We start from the raw sequence: 17,745 nt of genomic DNA, 5'->3' as shown, positions 1-17,745 counted from the left end.
GAGATACGCAGGTTCGAGAGCGTTCTCCATTCGGGCCCCAGTGCTGTGGAATGCTCTTCCCCCTGAGATTCGATCTGCAACCTCAGTGGAACTGTTTAAATCTAGGCTTAAAATACACGTCTATTCTATAGAATATGAATAACCTTTATTTTATGTTGACAATATGTGTGTATTATTTGTTGTTGTACATCCATTGCAGCCTTGTCATTCTGGAAGGGGGACTACCTCATGTGCTGTCCCTTCTCAAGGTTTCTTCATTTTCCTCATGTTGAGGTTTTTGAGTTTTTCCTTGCCCTCATTTAGGTTTTAGATCAGGGGATGGTGTAATAATAGTTTGTGGTTTACAATCATCTGTGGTCTGTTCAGCCCTTTGAGACTCCTTGTGATAATGAGCTATACAAATTAAAATGACTTGACTTGACTTAACGTAATCTGTGGAAATGTATCATCTGGAAAAAATATTATGACATCCCTACCTACTTATATTCCATTTGGGAGTTATTTACTCTTAACACTTTTCCAGTTACACTGCATATTTGGAAGTCATTGAGGCTGGTTGTCGGTGACCTTTTGGGGACAGGGATGAGGATGGCGGATTTTATACAGGTCGGAAAGATTGAATATTCCAGTGATTTTTTTCTTTTTTAGATGTCTTTGAAGACCTGTAGCTGTTAGTCATCGCATGCCTTTACTGGTCAGGGCCAGTTGCTTCCCTGGTTGTGGTGAACAGAAACACTATTATTATACCATCCCAAGATTTTACTCAATTATTTTAAAAAATAACACACATACATGCAAATACAGAAGAAGCGTGTAACTCATCAGACAATCACGCACATACAGCTTACAAACATGTAGTAATTAAGGTAGTTTGATCATCGTTGCATTTGATTCATCCATCCATCCATTATCTGCACTGCTTATCCTCAGTAGAGTCAGGTGGTGCCTGAGCCCACCCCAGCTGGTTTCAGGCGATGGGCAGGGACACCCTGAACTAGTTGCCAACCGGTTGCAGGCATTTGATTCAATGCAGCCAAAAGGAGTGATATCTCATCTCATCTCATTAGCTGCACCGCTTATCCTCAGTAGGGTCGCGGAGGTGCTGGAGCCCATCCCAGCAATCATCAGGCAGTGGGCAGGGGACACCCTGAACTGGTTGCCAGCCAATCGCAGGGCACACAGACAGACAACTCGCTCGCTCATTCACACCAAAGGACAATTTGGACCGGCCAATCCACCTGAAATGCATGTCTTTGGAATACCGGAGTGCCCGGAGGAAACCCACGCAAGCACGGGGAGAACATACAAACTCCGCACAGGAAGTCCGGTAGCTGGATTTGGACCCACACAGGAGGTTCCCGAGACCTTAGAACTGTGCCGCACACACGCTTACCACTGCACCGCCGGGCTGCCCGGAGTGATATCTATTAATGAAAAAAAGTCACGGTTTTTGGGTGGTTAAAAAGTTGTTCAATATAACCACCGTGTAATATACTTTCACCGTAATATACTGGACCCTCCACAGACTGTGCCACTATGCAGCAATTGACACTAGCAGAATTAAGTAAGAGCAGGCCTGGTGGCAAGGAAGGTGCTAGGAATCAATTTACAAGACAGTGGAGTATTTCTGACGCTGCAATGTTCACATGTTTGTTATGTTTTACTGTTTTTATTTATTTTCTGACGTTTTTCATCACATATAAGCCTAGCCTGTCCTTTATTAAAGAAAAACAGAGTTTTAAAAACATCCTGGTTCTTGGAGGTGCTTGGGTTCACTTTAAGGATGCTTGAACACCCACCAAAACGGGCTGGTTACACCCATGGATCATAACCTGCTATTTCCATTTTTCACATTAGTTACTTCTTGCAGATATCTTGCTGTGACCATTTAAAATCACACTGTGCCACACTCACTTTGTGTTCCTTAGTCCAGTAGGCTCAAGCTGCAGAAGCTGCGTTACAGGTAGCAAAAGTCTCTTTCAATTAGTCATAATCATCACTCACGGTCAATGGCTGTGCTAAAGGGTAACTTCCAGTCTATGAGGGGGTATTTGCTTCTAATGCACTGATTCGGCTTGTTTGGCCAACTTCTCTGTCTGCTCAAACCAAAGCAATTTATTCATCGCCCAAGGCCCTTTTGTCACGAGCCAGTTGAGTAAGCTAACAGAGAGGCAGATAGAGAGACGGGAGGCAGTGGGTGAGAGAGAAGGCAACTCTCTCGCTCTCGTTCTCGCTCTCTCCCCTCTCTCTATGAGATTTAATCAGAGACATCTGTGCAAAGGCAGGCAGCCTTTCCTCTGAGGAGACTTAAGCGGTGTCTTAGTTAGGGGGGCTTCGTTTGAAGTGCTAGGGAATTATCACTTTCTTCCAATAACAGTGCCAAGGATGAAGAGAGAATGGGGGAGTGAGCATAGATAAACAGAAAATCTCGTTAATCTGCTTCATCCTGGTATAGTGGGGCGTGCTCCAGACACATGAGAAGCAAATCCAATCATCAGACAGGAAAGGCAGACAGCTGACCAATCAAATTGCCACCTCACTGGCCAAATAGACCAGGCAAGAGGATATTAAAAACAACTAGTCTGTAATTATAAAGTGGGTGTGTTGGAGAGTTTACACACATATGGTACATAACGTTGCCAACAATCTGTTGAAAAAGGAAAATTCACTCGAGACCGAAATAAAAGTTATGTCACAAGTGTTATCAAATGTCTATTGACATTTAATACAAAATGCCATACAGGAAGTCATAGAGCAAGGGTCAGCAAACCAAAGTGTTGAACGAGCCATATTTGAACAAAGAAAACAAAATACCAAAAGGTCTGGAGCGTCCAAAAAATAAATACAAATAAAAAAGTGAAAGCTTTATTTACAGTACATATTAAACTTAATGCAACACAAGCTATACGTGCATCTATATTAGCCATATTGGCCTACTGTCAAAATGACAAAGTAGGTTACAAATACATAATGAAACATCAGGATTAATGCAGCACATTGTGACAGATGCACCACGACACTACTTGATTGAAGCATGCAATGAAGTTTCAATATTAATGAATTACAGTGTGTTTTATTTCTTTGATAAAATGAGAGAAATGCAATATTGAAATCCAATTTTAGATGTCATTAACATATTGAGGATTCAAAGAAACAGTCAAAATGGAAAGGTTCAAAATGAACCCATTATTCGGGCAAAAAACAAATAAATAAACAGCGAGCATTTCCAAAAAGAAAACAGTAATGTTTTTAAAAGGGAACATATAAATAAATTATAATAATACAATATTTTTATTTTTTTTTCTGAGAGAATGCCAACCAAGTCAGTGCAAAGGCAAAACGCAGCAGCATCCCCTGCTGGTACTGAAGGTTCTGGGTTTACTGATCGATGATGTTGTCGGCCAGTTTTTGGCCCTTTCTCTTTCCGAACTAGAAATAAATGTCTATGCTTTTCTGTCTTACTTCGGTTTTGTTCTTGAACTCTGCAAATAAGTTTTCTGAATTGTTACCAAAATCCATCATGTAGTAACCATTGTTTTCCCCGGGTTTCCTATGGACAATTAGTTTTCCTCCTATATTTCAAAAACACGCGTGTCAGGTTAATTGGCCAGTCCAAATTTTCCCTAAGCGTGAATGAGCGAGTGTGTTGTCTGTCTATGTGTACCCAGCGACTGAATGGCAACCAGTTCAAGGTGTCCCCCTGCCCACTGCCGGAAGATAGCTGGAATGGGCTCCAGCCCCCCGCGACCTTACTGAGGAAAAGCGGCACAGAAAACGGATAGATGGATGGAACGTTGGCAACCATTTCCAAACAGTTATCGACACTTTATTATCACCTACATTGCAATACAAATTATGATGGAAGTGAAGGTTAAAGATGCAATCCACTTCTTATATCAATTTTGCCGACATCTAATTTAGTCAGAGTTGATGCAATTGCAACTTATCTCACTTCACACTCTTTTTGTCATTTGTTCTCTATTTAGAGCAAACATTTAGGCAATCCTTCCACATTGTCAATGAATGCGAATCATTATTTCCAATAAACTTTGAATCATCTGTTCTCCTCGGTTAGTTTTTTTTCACTTTTGCAGTTATTCATTATTTACCTACCATTGCACATCCATATATTTTTTTTGTACATTATATGACCCCCCACTTTCGTGTTTTACTCTACAATGTTTTTATTTTTTTTTGCACTGTTGTACATAAAATCCATTTTCAATACTCCAACTCAATACTACATATTTATATCTGTATATTTAAGGAAACTGTGCGGGTCAGATGTATCGACATTTTGTTCTGTATACATGTGTACAAGAATGACAATGAAGTATATCCGAATCTGAATCTGAACATACACCAATTTATTGAAAACAGCCTCCTGCCTGGCTTGTGATGCTATGCCTTTAAACGGGTGGAGGTTGGGCTGCACAACTCTTCTGACACAGTAGAGTGAGAGGAAAGCGAAGAGTGGTACATCGAGTTAAGCTTGCAGCTCCTGAACTCGTACCAGAAATGTATTATTTATTACACATAGTTTACAGCATTGAAAAACTTAAAAGTATTACGTGTCATGTGTTTCCTCTTACAGAAACCATATTAAAACAAACATACATTTCGCTACCACAAATTTTAATATGTAAACATTTTGGGGAAAGCGTCCGGAAGCCACTCGTTTGCGCTAAAGAGCCAAATGCGGCTCCTGAGACGCGGGTTGCCGACCCCATCATAGACATTTTTACTTGCTGCACTAAAAATGCTCTTTAAATGCCTCCCCCAAACACACCACGTCATATTAAAAGCTACATACAACCCTACTCATTTTTTTCTAATTTTTCTTAGATGCAAGTTTTTCTTTCAGGAAGATGAAAAATGTATTTTTTTTACCTACAGTATTTTTAATCTTGACGATTCTTTTTATGTAACTCTTAAACAAACCATTTCGAGCCAATTTAGTTAACATTAAAATGAAAACACATTTCCAAGACATTTTTTTTTCACATGACAGCGATGTGATATTAGTATAACAAGTGTATGAAAACAATATGTATACTATATGTACCTGTGTGCATGTGTATGACGACATGCAATTGACTGGTTAGCATCTGCCTCACAGTTCACCACTTAGTGAGTGGGTTATACACAGCTACTCAGATCCCTGTGTTTATGGTGTTTTACTAATAACTTATTGATAACTTATTAGGCCAATCACTTATGGGTTTATTATTCTTTGGTCTGGTTCTACCGATCACAACTCGTCCTCTTCTCTTTATAAGTACTATGCCTCCTCACTAGTTCACTGTCTTCTTGTCACATCCCAAACACTCTATTCTTAGCTTTTTGTTATTCCGGTGTGCCCTTGCCGTTCTTCTGGATCACAATCACCACCTGATGAACTTTTGGATTGTCGCCTTCGATGCTTAGGTTTACAATTGATACAATAAATATGATTCTAAAAAATGGTGTTCTAGATATGGTTGCCACGCTACCTGACCACCGTTTCCTGTACCTATCTGGATTTTTTCACTGTGCTCCCACAATGCCAAAGGGGTTCTTGACAGAGAGTAGGTTTCTCCGGGCACTCTGGTTTTCTCACACTTACCAAACAAAACAAAACAAAAAAATTGCATGGCAGGTCGGTGGGCGAGTCCAAATTGTCTCTACTAATGAGTGTGTGATTAAATGGGTGTCTGTCACTGTTTGCCCTGGGTAAGGCTGGCAACCAGTCCAGGGTGTCCTCTGCCTGCTACCCAAAGTTCATTGCGATAGGCTCCAGCACCCCTGCGAACCTAGTAAGGATAGACGGCAGCAACATGTATAAATTAATGTGTCTGTATAAATTAATGTATATTTTCATATTTGTATATCTTTATTATCAGTCCAACGATACCAAAATAGAATTAATAATCTATAGGATTACTAACACTATGCATTTAATATGACCAAATTACTTTACTATTCAAATATGCAAATCAAACTGCTCTGAGACACACCTCAAAAATAAAAAGTGGCGTCTCCTGGTCAGTTTATTGCTGACATCCTCTTCTCAGTGGCCACACTTTGAGATGCAATCTGGGAGGTCTGAGAGTAGAGCACATAAGAGCAGGGCAAGTGGGTGAGCATTTTTTTTTTCTCTTTTTTTTCTCTCAGGGTCAGAGGTAGTAAAAGGAACGGCATTTTTTTTCATACTGCACCTTTCTAAAGGGCAATTCTGCGCACAAGTGTGAGTTCGGAGGAAGTAAAGCGGCACTTGTAGGTTTGTAATTGATCTATGTGTGGGTGTGCGTGCATATATGTGCACGTCCTCGTCACTTCTTGGTATTTTAAAATAGTCAAGCGAAGGAAGCTTTGCAGGGATATGGTCTTTGAGTGGTTTGGAGTCACAGATCAACACATTCAAGTGTTTCCTGACACTGCCGTCATCGCTGTCACATCAAAGTAATGGATATTTGTTTCCCCTTCCAAGTAACAACCCCTTTCTGCTCCCTTTAATTATGTTTATTAAACCTTATGATCACAAGACATACATTTTTGAAAATATAATAACCCACCAAGCAAAACAAATACACTTTTGATCCGATGTTCAATGTGGTGTTTCAAAAATAAAGCTTGTTTTTGTTTTATAGTATTTGTGTTTAACGTGCTTTTTTAAAGGAACTCAGAGTTTGGTCGTGCGTTATACACAAGGTCTAACGATAATAAAAATTAAACGTAAACATCTAAAACTCCAATCAATAAATGCATCTCATATCAAAACAAAACAAAATGAAAAAACAAAGGCTTAACCAAAATAAATGAAACCTTAACCCCAATACTAAATTAAGCATTGGAAACAAACCTTAAGAAAACTACTACGGGGGCCACTCAGATTTGCCACTCATAATAGCAACCATATTTTGTTTTATGTTTTAATTCATAGAAAATGTTCCAAATCATTTTATAAATAATAAGATATTATCAGGTATTTGGCAAATAAAAACACAATATTTGCTATGTTTTTATATTAGTTCATATCACAGCATTTGTACAAATTTTGATTAGTTGAAAAATATCGCTAACCACAATTGCAAAACATTGCATGCAACGGGAGTGAAACACAGGTTGTGGCGGTTAGAGTGACAAATTGTATCTTCTATACCACCAGTGGTATAGATGACATACAAAACATATTAGATTTCATCTATCCATCCATTATCTGCACTGCTTATATTCAGTAGGGTCGCGGGGGTGCTAGAGCCCATCCCAACTGAGTCGGCATGTGTTGAACTGAGTACTTTAAAACTGTGATCAGGCTGTGGTTGTGGAACTGAGTACTTTATGCTCAGTTAAAATCACATACCGTACATGTGACGATTGATTTTTGCAATCCGGAGATGGAATAAGAGCTTGCTCTGTCCACTCCACGCATCAGCCCGGTATTGCAGTACCTCTGGGAACGGTGCATTCGCAATGATCGCAGCAAGGCTTTAGGGCTAGGACCTTAGCTTGGCCTTTTGGCTGAGAGTAAGAGTCCCGGCTCCTTGGCTTTGTAGCGTATTATGAACTGACCGATAACGGATAATGGATAATGAATAAAGAAAATAGAACAATAACCCTTAAACCACCCCCCTCATCCCAGCTATCCTCAGGAAGAGGGCATGGGACAACCTGAACTGGTTGCCACCCAGTCGCAGGGCACACACAGACAGACGCACTCGCTCATTCACACCTGGGGACACTTTGGACCGGCCAATTAACCTGGCATGCATGTTTTTGGAATGTGGGAGGAAACCGGAGTGCCGAGAGGCGCAAGCACGGGGAGAGCATGCAAACTCCCCACAGGAAGGTTCGATCCCCTGACCTCAGAACTGTGCCGCACACGTGATAACCACCGCGACGCCATACTGCCCAGAGATTTTACCTATTTTTATATTATTTTTATTCAAGGTACCAGAGACAAATGTTAGAGAATGAAGAAAAACAGAAAGTCGTCCTGAAAGATAACAAAACGCAAAAAAGGAAAAAAACTCTGCGGTATTTCTTATTTGTACTTTAAGGACAATAATTGAATACATCATGTTTTTTATGTTGGTATTGTTTTCATAGTTTGCATTGTCAATACCTGATTTTAATCATGGCCGCACGTATTCAACGTCCGTCACCCACAATACTTAGTTGGACCTGAGAAAAAGTAAAACAAAACTCTACACCGATTTTTATTTACAAATTAGGACTGCACATTATACACAAGTGCACGTTATACACAAATAAATAGTCATTAAGGTATAAAGTAGAAAACAAAGCTAGATTAATTCTGACATATCAACATCTCATAGAGTGGACAAGAATATGGAAATATTGTAATCCAGTGAAAGTGAAGACAGATATGAGTGACAAAGTGAGTCATAAATCAATCAGGAAAATTGTTAATTTTACCAGACTCATAACGGACACACGCCAACAAGTGATGAGGTTCTTGGTGCTTCTATCACACACACCCTCATGTTCAGACGCACTTTCAGAGTCCATTATTACAGCCTGGGAAAGTAGTAATTTAGTCCATGATTACAATCTATCAGGCAGCCTGGGGCTAGACTCTGAGAAGTGTCTGTCTAAATGACACTTTAATAAGACGGTGTCAAGCACACAAAGAGAAGTGTGCATGCAGGCACATGCTCAGCTTGGGACACTAGTAGCTACAAGTAAGACCTGCGAACTATAAATGCCTTCTAACATCATTCGCACAACCTTACTGACAAGCATACAGATTAGTACTAAACAAAAATAATAATTCCATTCAGGAATGACCCAAAGATGATACCAGAAGTGAATACTTTTGTTAACTAAGGCTGGGGTCAGCAACCCACGGATCAGTAGCTCATAGCTGTCAACCTCCACGGCTCCATGCCCTTACAACCTGTCGTATTTTCTCTTACAAAATACAAAATAATCTTACACCATATTTTTTTTCCAAACGTGTATTTATGTAGTTTAACATTTTATACTGTACATGTGTTTCGTTATATCTTATATATTGTTATTTAACATTTTGTCGTGAGATCCTGAGTTGCTCGACATGAATGAGGTTTAATATAAAAAAAGTTTTAAAATGAAGTAGCTTGGACGTTCACTGTAGAAGGAAATACATGCAGTAGAATAATACATTTTCTGATTCAAATTATGAATTCATTTTCTGCATTAAATAATTATTGGTAATATACTGATTAAAGGGATAACTACAAACCTGTCTTTTTTTCATTTTCTCCTTTTATACTTCCTTTTTTTTAACTTCTTTATACAACACAATAATTCGTAATATGATGCATCAAAGCAAGTGAGCTGTTTGAGAGCCGGCTCTCTTTAATGAGTTGAGCCAAAACAGCCTGCATTCTAAAAATAGACTGACTTCCTTTCACTACATCAAACCGCTCGCTTCGAGATAGAGGCTACCGCGGCGAACTCCTTTGACATGATTGATTTGCCGTTTTGTGATAGTCGGTGTATACCGGATCGTACCCATGATTGACAAATTTTCGTTTTCCCGTACAAATTTTCTCGTACGCCGTACACGTCTTAAAATGCATGATAAACGTACTTTGTACGGCAAAACCGTACAGGTTGACAGGTATGGTACCCGCATGCGGCCCGTTAGCGTCACAGGTGAGTCAATGGCAATTTTTCCAAAAATATTTAGAATTTTTTTGGGAAAAGGTGGTTGTAAATGTATTTTTATTTTAATATGTTTTCTGGAGGAGAACAAACTTGACACAAACTTTCATTTCCCAATGCTGTAAAAATGCGGAGAATAAAAATTACATTTCAACTCCCAGTGTTACTATGTAACTATGGTACGAGAGGGAAATCAACCACCTTTTGCTTGTATGCTTTCTTCCATTTTTCCTCTTTTCCTCTTTCACAATTTAACGCCACACTCCTAATTTTAACACAGAAGTCACATTTAAGGGTTAAGAGCACAGTGCTGTCATAAGCACATTTTTTTTATTAACAAAGTAGCAGTTTTCTGTAAGTGATCTCTGATTTTTGTCATATATATTTTGAACGTAAATTTTGAAATAACAATTTGGGGATATAATTTATGTTTTGTTGCTCAGGCCAAAGGATGGCTGCTTTTTATATCAAAAGAGAAGCTGCCGCTGCTGTGTTTTATACTTCTACTGACTTGTTTTACATTTCCACATAAATCAAACTTAAACTGACTTAATGTGATTAATGTGGCAATTATTTGTCCTCCAATCTGTACAGATGTGACTTTTCCACCATTTTGAAACCCTCGAAAATGTATCATAAAAGACCTCAAGCATATCCTTGATCACTCATCATTTTTTCTCAACTTTCCTAAACTATATGCTTGAAAAAATACCCAGGATATAGTAAGAAGCAGACGTTACATTCACATATTTTGTATTCTGATGCATTTCATCGGAAAAACCACGAATTTGTTCCTATCCACCTTAAATGTAGAAATGTTCTACAGTGCTCCTAATGGTAAAGACATGCTGTTTGTTGCACTACTGCCTTAAATGCGTTAAACCAGTAAATGTTATCTCCAAGCCAAAAGTTCTCATGCACACCTGGCTTGCGAGCAATTCAAGATACCTGCTCAATATCAATCAGATCTCCATAGCATAATCTGGGACTGGGTAATGATGCCAGTTGACGCCAGTTCACGCCAGATAATTATTTGTGGTGTACAGCGTTGGGGATAAAGCTATTATAAATAACGTGGTTATGTAATGGTGTTATTTTTCTCAGTCATGGGTTAATATGAATAATTATTTTTTTTTTCCGTTGTAACAATGCTGGTTTCTTTAAAGACAATCAAAGTGGTGTATTACGTAAGTTTGTGTGTCTGTTTACCTACTTTTCCATGCGTTTTTATGTACAGGTTTGTGTGTTTACGTACATTTTTGTGAGTGTTTACGTATGTTTTGTCCGTGTTTACGTGCGTTTTTTGTGTGTTTACTTCCGTTTTTGTGCCTGTTTTCGTACATTTTTCTGGGGCTTTATGTTGATTTCTATTTCATTTTATTATTTGCTTTTTATTCCTGTTGGACTTCAATTTAATGATAAATCGGTTGATGGTGATTTGGAAAAAATTACAAATAACTATAACCCAACTACCTGTCTGTTCTTTCAACTGGCTTGAATACTGTTCGGAAAATGTCAAATTCGTTGACATCCAACAACTTTTTTTTTAAAGTAACAAAAATAGTTACTGTCCCTGGTAACTAGTTACTTTTACCGTAAGGTAATTCACTTACTAACCCAGTTACGTTTTTGGAAAAAGTAGTGATTAACTCTAACTAATGTACATTTATTATACATAAACCCTGGTGGTGTAAATGACCAACCAAACTCAAAACATAATTTTAGCCTCGTTCTTGTTAATGTAGAGTCTTTCCTACTACCTCCCTTTTTCTTTCTCACAATCATTCACTGCTGATTAATAGGAGGGAGAAAGAAGCGTATTCAGCGTCTATTGCTATCATCAACATTACTGGTGTCAGGGAGCATTAAAGCTCGGAGAGACGAAAGCCTGGGCAGCATGTGTGGAAGTGTGTTTTGCGCTGCTTGGACGGGAGACAGCGGGACCATTAATTGAATTGAGATGATTCCATTATCAAGCGGTTTGTCTGAGCGAGAAAACCAGTTAGTGCGAAAAGATGGAGAGCACGGACAAATGTGGGGTAGAAAAAGGGTGGCAGGGAAAGAAGAATGAATAGATAGTAGTCATTTTAATTGCCTCGTGAAGTAGAATACATTAAGTCTTCAGTTTCAAGCAAGTTTTGTGGAAGCACTTGTGTGTCTTTTTTAGTTTGGTATGGTATCACATGCTCATGAAAATCATTCCTTAGAACAATGGTTTTCAAATAGTGGGGCAGGCTAAGGCTCGGTCAAGGGGTTATGCGGCAGGTTTGACCTTTGCTTTTGTTTTCTTGTTTTTGTTTTTCTACTCTGCAAAGATTTAAGTGCAATTGCACTTGCACTGCAATGGGAAGCAGGGGCACTTCCATTAGCGTGTATTGTTTATATTTAATCTCAAGGCCGTGCATATAGCCCATAGTATAAGCATTGAGTATGAAATATAGATACGAAGTTGAGCACACCCTCATGTGACCCCATGAAAAAACAAAATAAAAAAATAAAAATAAACATTAACCTGGATACTTTTTGGGAGGGACATGACAGAAAATTATTAAGAATCACTGCCTTAGAGCACAAGTAACTACTGTTTTAAGTATAAAAGTTTAATAGTTGTTTGAACATGATAGCTAAGGGGTCCAATTTTTATTTTATGCAAGGTTTGTTTTTTGTTTACTTATATCTTTGAACTCATGTTCCTCGTTGCATATGGGATCACAGTTTACAACCAGCAGAACGAGGCAGCATTGATCATATCCAATAATTGTTCTTGGAAATTTACCTCAAATCCCACACTTTTTTGGACTTGTTTGCAGAGAGCAGTATACATCAAATACATTAAAACCAATTAGCAGATTTATATACGAGCAAACATTTAAATTATTAGTTATAGGTTTGCGTTGCAGACTTCCAAATTAACTTGTTTGATCGTGATCAGTCCATGTGTTGATTTCCAATGGGTAATGTTTGTTGTTGTGGTTGAGGTTGCTATTCTCAATTTACTTGGTATCGGCATGTTGTTTGATAGTTGTTGGAAAACTTCAGTGACGATGTGGCGACCAAAGGGGAGCGGATGGCATTGAAACGCAGCATTTGCTGAATTGGGATATACGTATCATGTTGTATTAATGGTTTCAAAAGGGTCCCAAAGATCTAAGTAGTCCAAACCATCTGACGTCTTTACGTAATGGCAAGGCAACATCATGCAAAGAAAATGGTGTCACAGCGTTACTGGAATACGATAGCGCTGGATAGCCTTACTTTTCTGATGTCATCCTCTAATTAGTCATATGCTTGAGGTTACATATTTGCATGATACTACTTCAAGTAGAACATTAAAAACATACTTGTAATCACATTTGTTTTTTCAAATACATGCAGTTAACGTTGCATATGTGTTTTTATGAAGAAAAAAAAAAATAAACATAAATCATCATCCCTTCATTTCCTCCCAAAAATCTTCAAAAAAATGAGCCTGTAAGAGCAACAATGCAACATTTTGTGACATTAGATTCACATGGTACCAAAACGGACACCAAAAGAGACAGAAGCTACAATTTGAAACCAAACTGGGAATGAACTATCCATTCTGACTGGAACTGCTCTCATTTTTTTTCCAATTATTTGACCAGTCAGTAATTGAACTCAAAACTTCAGGCAGCCAAACAAGGGCATTGACCACACTCAAGTACACTACAGCAAGGCAGTTTTTTTCTCTGTCTCTGTCTCTCGCTGTCTCTCTCTCTCTGTCTCTCTCTCTCTGTGTCTCTGTCTCTCTCTCTCTGTCTCTCTCTCTGTGTCTTTTCTCTCAGGGCCTTGGCAGCTCAACAGACATGATTGTGATTTTTCTTGATAATATTAAAAACCTTTGGGAATTTTCTTTAGATTGTAAGTTCCAAAAATATAGATTTATAATATAAAAATAATACATGAAATGATCTGCATTTATATAGTGCTTTTCAAGTCAATGACTTCCCAAAGCGCTTTACAATGTGCTCCACATTTCCCAATAGCGGCCTTGCAGCCATGTAAGGCGCTAACCTGCTTATTGGGGGTAATAGGGGTTCAGTGTCTTACCCAAAGACACTTCGACATGTAACACGGACGAGCCGGGATTCGAACTGGGATCCCTTGATACCAAGACGAGCGCTCTACCTCCTGAGCTACTGCCGTCCTTCATGAAGACTTATGTGTCTGCTGTTATCAAGTACCTACTCATTTGGGTTAATTATTGATATCATGACAGTTGATGTCTTTTTTCTTTAATATAGCCCCTGAGAAATCTCAGATGTACATTGATCTTCCGTAAAATTTTGCACTAAATCAATTAAAAGTAGACCCGAGAAATATAAATAATGCAGTACCTTTTTTAAAACATTTATCAGCTGGGTTTATTATATATGGATGACTACAGAGTATGATTGGTAGATACATCAAGACTGCTCCTTATTTTTTTGCCTTCCCCAACCAAGCTGTTTACTTCATTGGCAATCATACATTTCTTTCAATTTGAAACCATTATTTTAGGGGTTGTAGTCCCGTGTTTATTTTTATAATCAGAACTCAACCTTTGTGAGTTCTATGAGCAAAATGCAGAGAATAATTCATTCTATCATTTTTTTCTTGATTTTTGTTGAAGTTTACTTTACAAGCTTACTTTTGTCACCAAGGACAAATTGGAATTTGCCTTTATCACATAATTGCACTTGACACAATTGGCTTTAGTAGACTGTTGATCATCATTTAAATGACTCAATTAAGTATGTTAAAATCCAGGGAAAGGTTTCAGATTAGAATTTGTGTTTTTGCACAAACAAGAAAAATCTAACATTTAAAATTTGCTATTAAATAAAAAGTGATTTTCGATGCTGTGCACAAACCATTGCCACCAATCCTTAAGTAACTGAAGGAAGAATGGGCAAATATTTCTGCTTCAAGATGTGTGAAACCTATAGAGACATACCTAAAAATGTCATGATTACCGATGTGAATAACCCATGCCCGCTCCTTTGGTGCCAACTGCCTCGGACTCTGATTGGCACCCGGTCCCTATTTAAACCCACTCCTACTTGTCCCCTTTTGTCATTCCGTCTGTGAACCTTTGTCAACACTAGGCAAGCCTTTTTCGACCCTGACTCCCACCCGTTTTTTGCGCCTGTCTCTTCCCCGGTTCCAACCCTTTTTTGATCATGACCACGTATACTCTCCTGTCCCGGCTTTTGACCTTTTTTGTCCCTGAGCATGTCTACTCTCCTTTCCTGGATTACGACTTGCTTCCGACCCCGACCACGTTTTCGCTCTCCTGTACCGGCTATCGACCTGTTTTTTCCGTCCTCGACACTGCCATTACTTGCTACGGAAGTTCCACTTCCGTGTTCAGATCCAAATCCGAGTACGAGAGCGACTTGCCTCCCGCGCCTAGTGAACACCGGACCGTGGGCGCAGCCCTTCCTCTTTCCTTTAATAAAACTTGTGAGAAACGTGACGCAATTGGATCCGATTTCCGTTCTGGTCCTGACAAAAAGAGTTGTGGTTGTGATCACAGCAACAGGCGGTGGACAAATTAATAACTCAAAGGGGGCCAATTTTTTTTCCAACTTCTACTTTTATTTTTTGTGTTTGTTAGCAGAACATGGAATGTCTCACATGTTTTTGATTCTTACATTATATTGTAGTTTGAAGCCTGAAATATGGCAATAGGTCAAACCGTTTTTTTCTGGGGGGGAGGCTCTGTATTATTGTATGAATGTAAGTATAGCATATTTGTAATAATGACATAATATAACATGAAAATGTCAAGGGAGATGTGAACATATACACGTGTTAGTCAGAGTTAGCATGTATAATTAAGTAGTGTCTGTACTACAAGTCCAACGTTTTTAGCCACACCAACAAAAAGCAAAAAAAATGTCGGAGAATCAAATGAGCCTGCACACTAGGCATTAAATGAGCAGAATGGGCTTACATAAACAAGTAATCCAACTATGAAAAGACCAGCATGACTTTCAGATGGACTTTTAGCAGTTTAGGCATAAGAAGCTTTACTATACAGCGCCAAGCTGTCATAATAACTGATAGCTGGATATTGATAAACAATGGAGAAAAAAACAGTGTTTTGCAAGGATACAGAACAATTATAAAAAGCATGCTTTAAATGTCACTTGCACACTATTGCTAGAATGTAGGCCTTGTCTATCACAATGGTGTCTATAATATTCTGCCATTAAAAAAATAGTAGCAGTTGATGATACCAACATTGTTATCACCCAAAATTCAACTAACATGCGAAGGAAAAGAAAACTACCGTCCTTCAACACTGAAGAAGAGCTTATTTGGACTATGGTACATGTTTACATGGCTTTATAAACCCGAATATCAACAATATTCTGATCTTAAACCAATTAATCCCTGTCTTGTTGATGTACAGAATGCTAAATTGGGTGTCATGTTCTTGCATTCTCAATCTTGTGTCTTTCTCTCTCCTTTTCTCCCCTCTATGGCTTTTGACCATACCTTATTTGGTCACTCACTTCCTGTTTCAATTTTCCTCCCCATAGCTGCGATTTATTGTCATTATTAGCCTCAAATTACGAGTCTTCATTCTGCACAAAGTAAACATTGTGTCCCCTTGGCTCTGTGATAGTTTGTTGCCTTCCTTCTCGCATTCTAAGCCTTCTTGTCAAAGCATTGTAGTTATCCCAGCGTATCGAAGAATCGCCTGCCGAACACTTGGACTGTCGTCCTTGCTGATAGAGTGTACTGAAACACTGACCCCTCGCCTGCATTTTGGACCGTGATTGTCGCCTCGCCCCCTGACTACCTGTGTCCCAAACCCTGTCCACACAAGATCTACTTTACTGCACTTGTCAGTGTTTCTGTGCTGTGCTTCAGCACCACCCTCAGTAGATCCTTGAAATTGGGACTTTTTCAAGTGACTCATTCATCAAAATAGGCTGAACAAAATAATTTGCGCTGTTAATGTTTTAATGAAAAATCAGACGGAGGTACGTTTAAAATAAGATGGTTTTGACCATGAGCATTATACAAAACATGGTCGGAAAAGCCATCCTCTCTTTACTGTGTTATCTTCCAGACTATAAGACTATCTGGAGTATAAGTCTGACCAGCCAAAAAAAATGTACAATTAAGGAGCAGAAAAACATGTATAAGTCGAGCTTTGTAACATATTAAGATTCATCCAGCTATCTCTAGCAAAAAGAGCATGTTTAATGAACGATCATCTTCAATTCAAATCACGAAATCCAATCAAATATTCGTTATCTGTGTCCCAAAAAGAGTGCCCTCTTTGGGTTAGTTTGAAAATAACATGCAAAGTAATATAAGGTACCATTGATAAAATACAAAAATAAAACATTACTCACTAATATAATAATGTGTAAATAATTTGACATATAAGTCTCAACGGAGTATACGTTGCACCCATGGCAAAATTATAAAAAAAACCTGCTACTTATTTTCTGAAAAATATGGTACTTAAAATGGTTGGGTGGACCTGATGTTACTGCAAGTGTGTGACACAAAAGCCAAGGGAGAAAGCAGACGAACAGTTAGTTCCTAAGTGTGATTTCCGCCTGCCTGTGCGTTTATGGGAGTCTTGCGGGCATTTTGGAACCTGTTGACACAGATAATTCAGGTGGAGGCCTGAGGGGCTAGCTGAGGGCGCTAAGCCGGGCCAATGCGTGCATCTCAGCGCTTCTGCGGAACTGCTGCCAGCTCCGTCTGTTGGGCTGTGATAATGGAGACTGCCGTCCCCTCCCTGTGTTGTGCGGAAATGTTTCCATTAGCCTTTGACAAGAAAAGTCCTCGCTGCAATTTAGTCCATCTTTTATGTCCATCTTGTTTCTTCTAGCATGCAGATTTTCTCTTTCCTCCCCCCCTGTAAGAAGTTTCATGTCGGCTGCAGCCCTGGAGCGCTGCTGGAAAGCCCGGCTTGAGATAAAGAAAAGGCCTTGCTCTGAGGCAGGTTGGAGTGTCTGGCTTTTTTATATCAATGACCTCTTTTTGAGGCTCGTAAACACAAGGCACAAACTGCGCAAAATGATAGAAGCTTTTTCAGAAGCTTTTCCAGACAATTTTCGA

At 38.9% G+C, this 17,745-nt stretch overlaps 1 pseudogene; it reads left to right on the top strand.

The window, feature by feature from the left end:
• The first annotated feature begins 7,312 nt into the window (after positions 1–7,312).
• On the top strand, positions 7,313–7,452 carry LOC148371648 (U2 spliceosomal RNA; annotated as a pseudogene).
• Positions 7,453–17,745: the final 10,293 nt, after the last annotated feature.

Source organism: Urocampus carinirostris, chromosome 2 (assembly GCF_059441175.1).
Source record: "Urocampus carinirostris isolate Australia breed hairy pipefish chromosome 2, RoL_Ucar_1.0, whole genome shotgun sequence".
Lineage (NCBI taxonomy): Eukaryota > Metazoa > Chordata > Actinopteri > Syngnathiformes > Syngnathidae > Urocampus > Urocampus carinirostris.
The sequence above is the reverse complement of the archived record's forward strand: the minus strand, read 5'-3'. Positions and strand labels throughout refer to the sequence as shown.